This window comes from Eulemur rufifrons, chromosome 16 (assembly GCF_041146395.1).
Source record: "Eulemur rufifrons isolate Redbay chromosome 16, OSU_ERuf_1, whole genome shotgun sequence".
Taxonomy (NCBI): Eukaryota; Metazoa; Chordata; class Mammalia; order Primates; family Lemuridae; genus Eulemur; species Eulemur rufifrons.
In genome coordinates this window covers 41,229,375-41,235,374 of record NC_090998.1, presented here as the reverse complement: position 1 = coordinate 41,235,374, position 6,000 = coordinate 41,229,375, and positions in this window count along the sequence as shown.

The following is a 6,000-nucleotide window of genomic DNA, read 5'->3' as shown; positions in this document are numbered from 1 at the left end:
GTGAGGTAGGATGGGGACTGTGGAGCCTGGCAGGGTGGAGACGGGACCAGCCGAGTCCCCACTCCTGGAGCCTGGCTCTCTGGCCTGGTTTCTGACCTCTCATTTGCCTCTCACTTTGCTGTCTTGCTCCAACACTCCTGCCCCAGCTAACCGGTTAAGCGCTCCCAGGCCCCCTTGGCTCCTAGGTCTGCAGCCTGTTTGCTTCCCACACACCCCGCAGCTCCAGCCCTGCACTGGGGCCACAAAGCTGTACTGGCCCCGCTGGGTCCTGGCCTCCAGCCCCTTGCACCTCACTGCTGGACCCGCAGACCCCCCACCCCAAGCTGAGCCAATCTTTGCCACCCCCGCAGAAGAGGGGGTTCAGGGCCTCTCAGTCTCCGTACCCTTTTGGCCCACGGAATGCTCCCACCTTTCTCCACCTGCCAGTCATCTTCCCTCTCAAGCCTGGCTCAGATGTGCAGCAGCGATGAGACTTGGGGATCCAAGGGCTGTGGCCTGCCCACCCCCTTCCGCATGCCGCGCAGCTCCCAGGGGCCATGTTTGCCGGCCCTCAAGGTTAGATCCTCTGGGGGCTGTTGACCTGTTTTATTTGGGGCAGATGACGCTAGGGTCCCCTCTACTGTGATTCTTTTCACTTCTCTTGGGGAGGAGCGAGAAGACAAGTTTGATGCCCATGTTCCATTCACCTGGCCCTCTGCCACTGGGTCCTACTCTGCCCACCCACTAAAGTCTTCCTCAACTAATGGTGGCTTAGTTTGGTCATGTTCCTAATCCTTTGAAGCCTCTGACACTGTTGTCTACCCCTTTTCTCCTTGTTTTCCCTCTGCCTCTCTTGCCCTGTCTTCTCGATTTCTTCGGCTGTCTTCTCTTCCTCTGCCCACACATTGGATGCTGGAGTTCTGCGACACTTTAAAAACCTTTTATGAAGCTACAATAAACATACAGAAAAGAGCACAGACCTCAAGTGTCCAGCTTGGTGAATTTTCTCAAGCTGAGCCCACCCAAGTAATGAACTCCCAGAGCAAGGAACAGATATTCCCATCACCCCAGAAGTTCTGCCCTGGGCTCCTCTCTAACCACCACCCCCCACCCCCCAATCCCAGGAAATCATTATTCTAACCTCTAACAGCATAGGTTAGTTTCACATGTTTTTGTACTTTCTATAGATGGAATCATACAGTTTGCGTCTGGCCTCTTTGTTCAACATAGAGTTAGTGAGCTGTACCTGTATTGTTGCAAGCAGCTGTAGCTCGTTCATTCTTAGCAGTATTTCAATGTGTGGCTAAACACCAATTTATTTCCCTGTTCTACTACTGAGGGGCATTGGCGTATATTCCAGCTCTGGCCGTTAGGAACACAGCTGCTATCGACATCCTGCACGTGTCCTTTGGGGAGTCATGTATGCACTTCATGTTTTTGTGTGTACCCAGAGGTGGCTTTCCTGCTGCACGGGGTACGCAGATGTCCAGCTTTAGCAGGCACTCCAGACAGCTCCCAAAGTAGCTCCAGGAGTGCAGGACGGGTCTGGTTGCTACAAATTCTTGCCAACACTGGTATTTTCTTTCTTCTGTATTTCAGTTTTTCTGGAGTGGGTGCTGTTACATGTCTTTGTGGCTTAATTTGCATGTGCCTTAGTGATCAATGATGTCGAGCTCCTTTTCATGTTTATTGACATTGGGACCTCCTCTTTCATGCCTGTCTTTTGCCCATGTTTCTGTTGTGGAGTTGTCTGTATTTTGTTGGATATATGAATTATGAATATCTTCTCCCACCCTGTGGGTTGTCTTTTCACTCTCTTAATGAAACTGTTTGATCAACAGAATTATTTATTTTTACTTCTATAAATTAATTCGTCGTTTTGTGCGTGTGTGTGTGTGTGTGTGTGCGTGTGTGTGGTATTTTTGTGTCCTGTTTAAGAATTCTGCTCTACACTCTAAGGCCACGGAGACATTCTCTGGCTCCTTTAGAAGCTTTATGTTCTACATTTCACATTCAGATCTACAGTCAAATTTTGTGGCTGATACATTTTTTCATATGGATATCAAATTGGGGGTTTTATAACGTTTAAAAATTCAAAGAGAGGTAAATCTGGTTACTCTTGGTGGTGAACACACAGGTGTCTGCTATATTATTTTTAGAATGACTATAATGTTCTACAGTTAAAAATAAAATAAAAAGTATTTAAAAATTGATGTTCCCCTGGATTCCTTCTTTGATTCCCTGTTCTGCTCATGCTGCATACTATTCCTGGGGGTTTGCCTACTCCCATTTCGTTCATACATTTATTCAAATTTCATCAAGCACCCATTTGTACCATGGGGGTGGTGGCCACAGAGATGAATATAACTTGCGGTCTGGTATATATAGGGACACACAAATGTAGCAAAGCTCATTGGAATGGCTATTCTAAAGAATAGCTCAGAGCTCACACTGTCTTAATCATGAACATCCCCTTCCTCCTGTCCTCTTTTAAAACCAACTTTACTGAGGTATGATTTGCACACAATAACAATGCACCCTTTTCAGAGTACAGTTCCATGAGTTTTGACAAAGGTATATCCCTGTGTGACCACAACCATGATAACACTATAGAGCATCTTCCAAAATGCTCTCCATGCCCCTGTGCAGTCAATCACGGCCAACTTCCAGCCCCAGGCTGAGGCTTGCTTCTTGTCACTACTGGTTAGTTTCGCCTCTTTCAGAGTTTTATATAAATGGAATCATGCAGGGTGTATTCTTTTCTGTTTGGCATCGTAATCTTTCTGAGATCCATCAGACATTTGTACTGTGAATATATTGCCCCAGTCCGTGGTTTGCCTTTTCATTTTCTTAGTGATGTGTTTCGAGGCTGCTCACCCCCTTTCCATCCCTCTGGTGGAGCTTTCCAATCACCACCACCTGCTCCTGCATCTGAGGGCTGACTGCGGGCCTGGCCCCTGGGACTAGACAAAACTCTATGTCTGGTGTGGAGACAGGGGACCCTCTCTTGTTGTCTCCCCAGCCTTTCACGAAAACGTGGAATTCTCCTCCTATAATAAAGTTGCTTACACTATAGGAATTAATCCATCAGAATTAAAGCAAATCGGAGTTAAAAAAAAAAAAATACAGGTGCCTGGGCCTCACTCCCTGAGATTCTGACTTAGGAGGCCAGAAGTGGGGGTTGAGGATCTGAATTATTTAAAGCTGCCTGGTGGTCCCAATGTGCAGTAAGCACTGCCCACAGAGCAAAGTCCAAACTCCACAGCACAGCACAGAGAGATCATCCCAACCAGTTTCAGCCTACACCTTCAGCTCCTCCCCATCATATCTCTTCTTCCTCCTTCAGGTGCCCTAATTTGAAAATATGTTGGATCTCTTACCAACATTCCCCCAGCGCATCCGAAAGTTCCCCTCTACCAGCGGTGCCTTTCTCCTATTATCCACACCCTGGGTCTACTCCTATTCATCCCTCAATACCCCACTCAAAACTACCTCCTCCATGATGCCTTCCATAGACTTTCTTCCCCTCATGCCCATGGTACTTTGTTTGATCTGCTTTCAATAACACTGATTTCAATGTGCTCTAAGGAGTCGTTTACATGCTTAGCACCTCCTTCAACGGAACTGTGGGCTCCTCCAGGCCACAGACTGGGTTTAGTCCATCACTGTGTGCTATCAGGAAGCCTGGTGCCTAATACAACCAAAGCTTGACACATCATTGCTGAGTGACTGAATGACTGGAGAGATGACTGAATGGACATCAGCCAATGTTGTATCTCTTGGAGGGGAGGGAGTCCTAGGGGGCAGGAGGGCTGGAAACCCCTGCCTGAATTCTCTGAACAGTGTGCAGGAGCACCCCTTATGCCTGACCTTTCATCCCTGCTCTAATGCCTCTTGGCAGAAAGTAGGTTAGGGTGGCATCTACCTTCTGACTGCATCAATCTTCAAACCTAGTTCACGCTTAATGCTTTTGTCATCTTCATTTGGGGTCACAGGTTGTATGAAAGTATTTTGTCTGTGAGTCACGAGAGGGTGTGTGTCTGTGTGCCATGTGCTTGCCCATTTTTATGTCGGATCAGATAAGTGGAAGGGCTTTAAAAAGTTGGAGACACTCCACAAATGTCACATACTATTAAGTATTGGCACGTACCCTCGTGAGGCTGTGGCATGGCTTTCTTCAGGGAACCAAGAACTTCCCGAGTTGTATAAGGCCACTGCTAATGAAGGGACTTGGGGTGGGCCCTCATTAGAGTCCCAAACTTCTGCCCCAATCTCTTTGGGATTTATTTTTTAAAATGCAGACTGACCTCTCAGCGTCTTCAAGTTGGACCAGGTCATTGGTAGCTGTCAGGGGTGGAAACCAGCCAATTGTTCTGTAGTGCTCCCCTTTGATAGCAAGGACATGAGAAATGACAAGAGGGGACAGGAGGACTGTGAGGGATATTTCCTCACTTGCTCCCAGGGTCTCTTTTGACAAAGGCATAGGCCACACTTGGAGCCCAAAGCAGCATTTGGATTTTGGAGTCAGGATCAGCCCTGCGTGCCAGCAGGGAGAACAGTTTTACGTGTTAACCCTCCTCCCCGTTCCCCAGGCCTGGCTCTGTCCTCCACGTCAGGGAAGTCAGCATGGGAAGGGGCCTGGGATGGTGTTGGGCCCGGGAGTTTCAAGGTTGTTTTTAAACAGCAGAGCCTTCTCTTTAAGAGATCCGCACCGAGAGCGGTGGCAATGAGACGGGGACACAGCCCACTGGCACCCCTTTCTCCCACCTGGACCGCCTGGGAACCCCGGGGCTTCAGAAGGCCCAGTGTGGACCCCTGCTCAAGTTTGAAACCCTCGGTGCACAGAGGAGGAAGCTGAGGCCGGGCAGGGGGACGGCAGGGTTTGGAGTGGGGTTGGGGGAGGGGCCATCACCTTCTTCAGAACCACAAAGTCTTTCTCTGCAGCTGTGTTGATCTCTTCTTCATACCTAGAGAAAGGATCCCTTTCTGGTCTGCCCTCTCTGAGTCGTCCCCATGGTCCCAGAGCACATCCCTTAAGTAACACAGACTTGGGACTTCTTGCTCTGCCAGTTTAGCTCGAGGCCTGTGTCTCTCCTGACTGTGGTTTCTGTGTGTGGGTGAGACCCAGAACATTCCACAGACACTTACTAAACCTTTAGGCTGTGCCAGGCACCACTTAACAATGGTGATGGTTATTATTGGACACTGGAGTAGAAGCCCCTTTCTGTGGGGTTCTATTCTGATTGATCCTACAGGGCTTCCTGGGGAAATTTGTTTTTTTTTTTTTTTTAGCTATTTATGTGATGAGAGGGAGGTGGCCGAGCTGCCAGGAGCTTTCAGGGAATTTCCGGTGCCAGCCCTGTGTGCCGGAAGGACAGTAGCACCATGGGGTCTCCATAGATAATTATTAAATGAATGAAAACGAAGATTGTGACTAAGAATGTGCCAGGTCCTGCTGCATGAATCATACTTATAGTAACTCATTCAATCCTCATTATAACATGTAAATACTATCACTGTTTCCATTCTATAGATGAGGAGACTGAGGCACAGAAAAACAAAGGAATTTGCCCAGAATCACAGAGCTGATGAATGGCAGAATGGGACTTGACCCAGGCCCCCAAACTCCAGAGCCTGTGCTCTCCACCCTACAGCGAGCTGCTGATCGTTGAGAAGTCTGCGGCAGGGCACGGAGGCTGCACATATGCTTTCAGCATTCGTTTGCCCACTGGGTTTCTGCTATTGTCTCACAAAGAACATGTCCTGGATGGCCCACCAGTCACAGAGGAAGGAGAAACATGTAAAGCCAACTTGAACTCAGTTCATGGCCTGGAACCAGGTTCAATCAATCCCAACTAGATTGGCCAAAATCCTGTTGGCCTGAAAATGTATGAATGAGAAATAAATGCTAATTATTTAAAAAGGAAGAAGAAGAAGAAGTCTGTGATAGGGAAATGACATTTCATAGACCGGCAGAGTTGGAGGGGCACGTGGAAATGACCCAGTCTAAGGAGAGTAGAG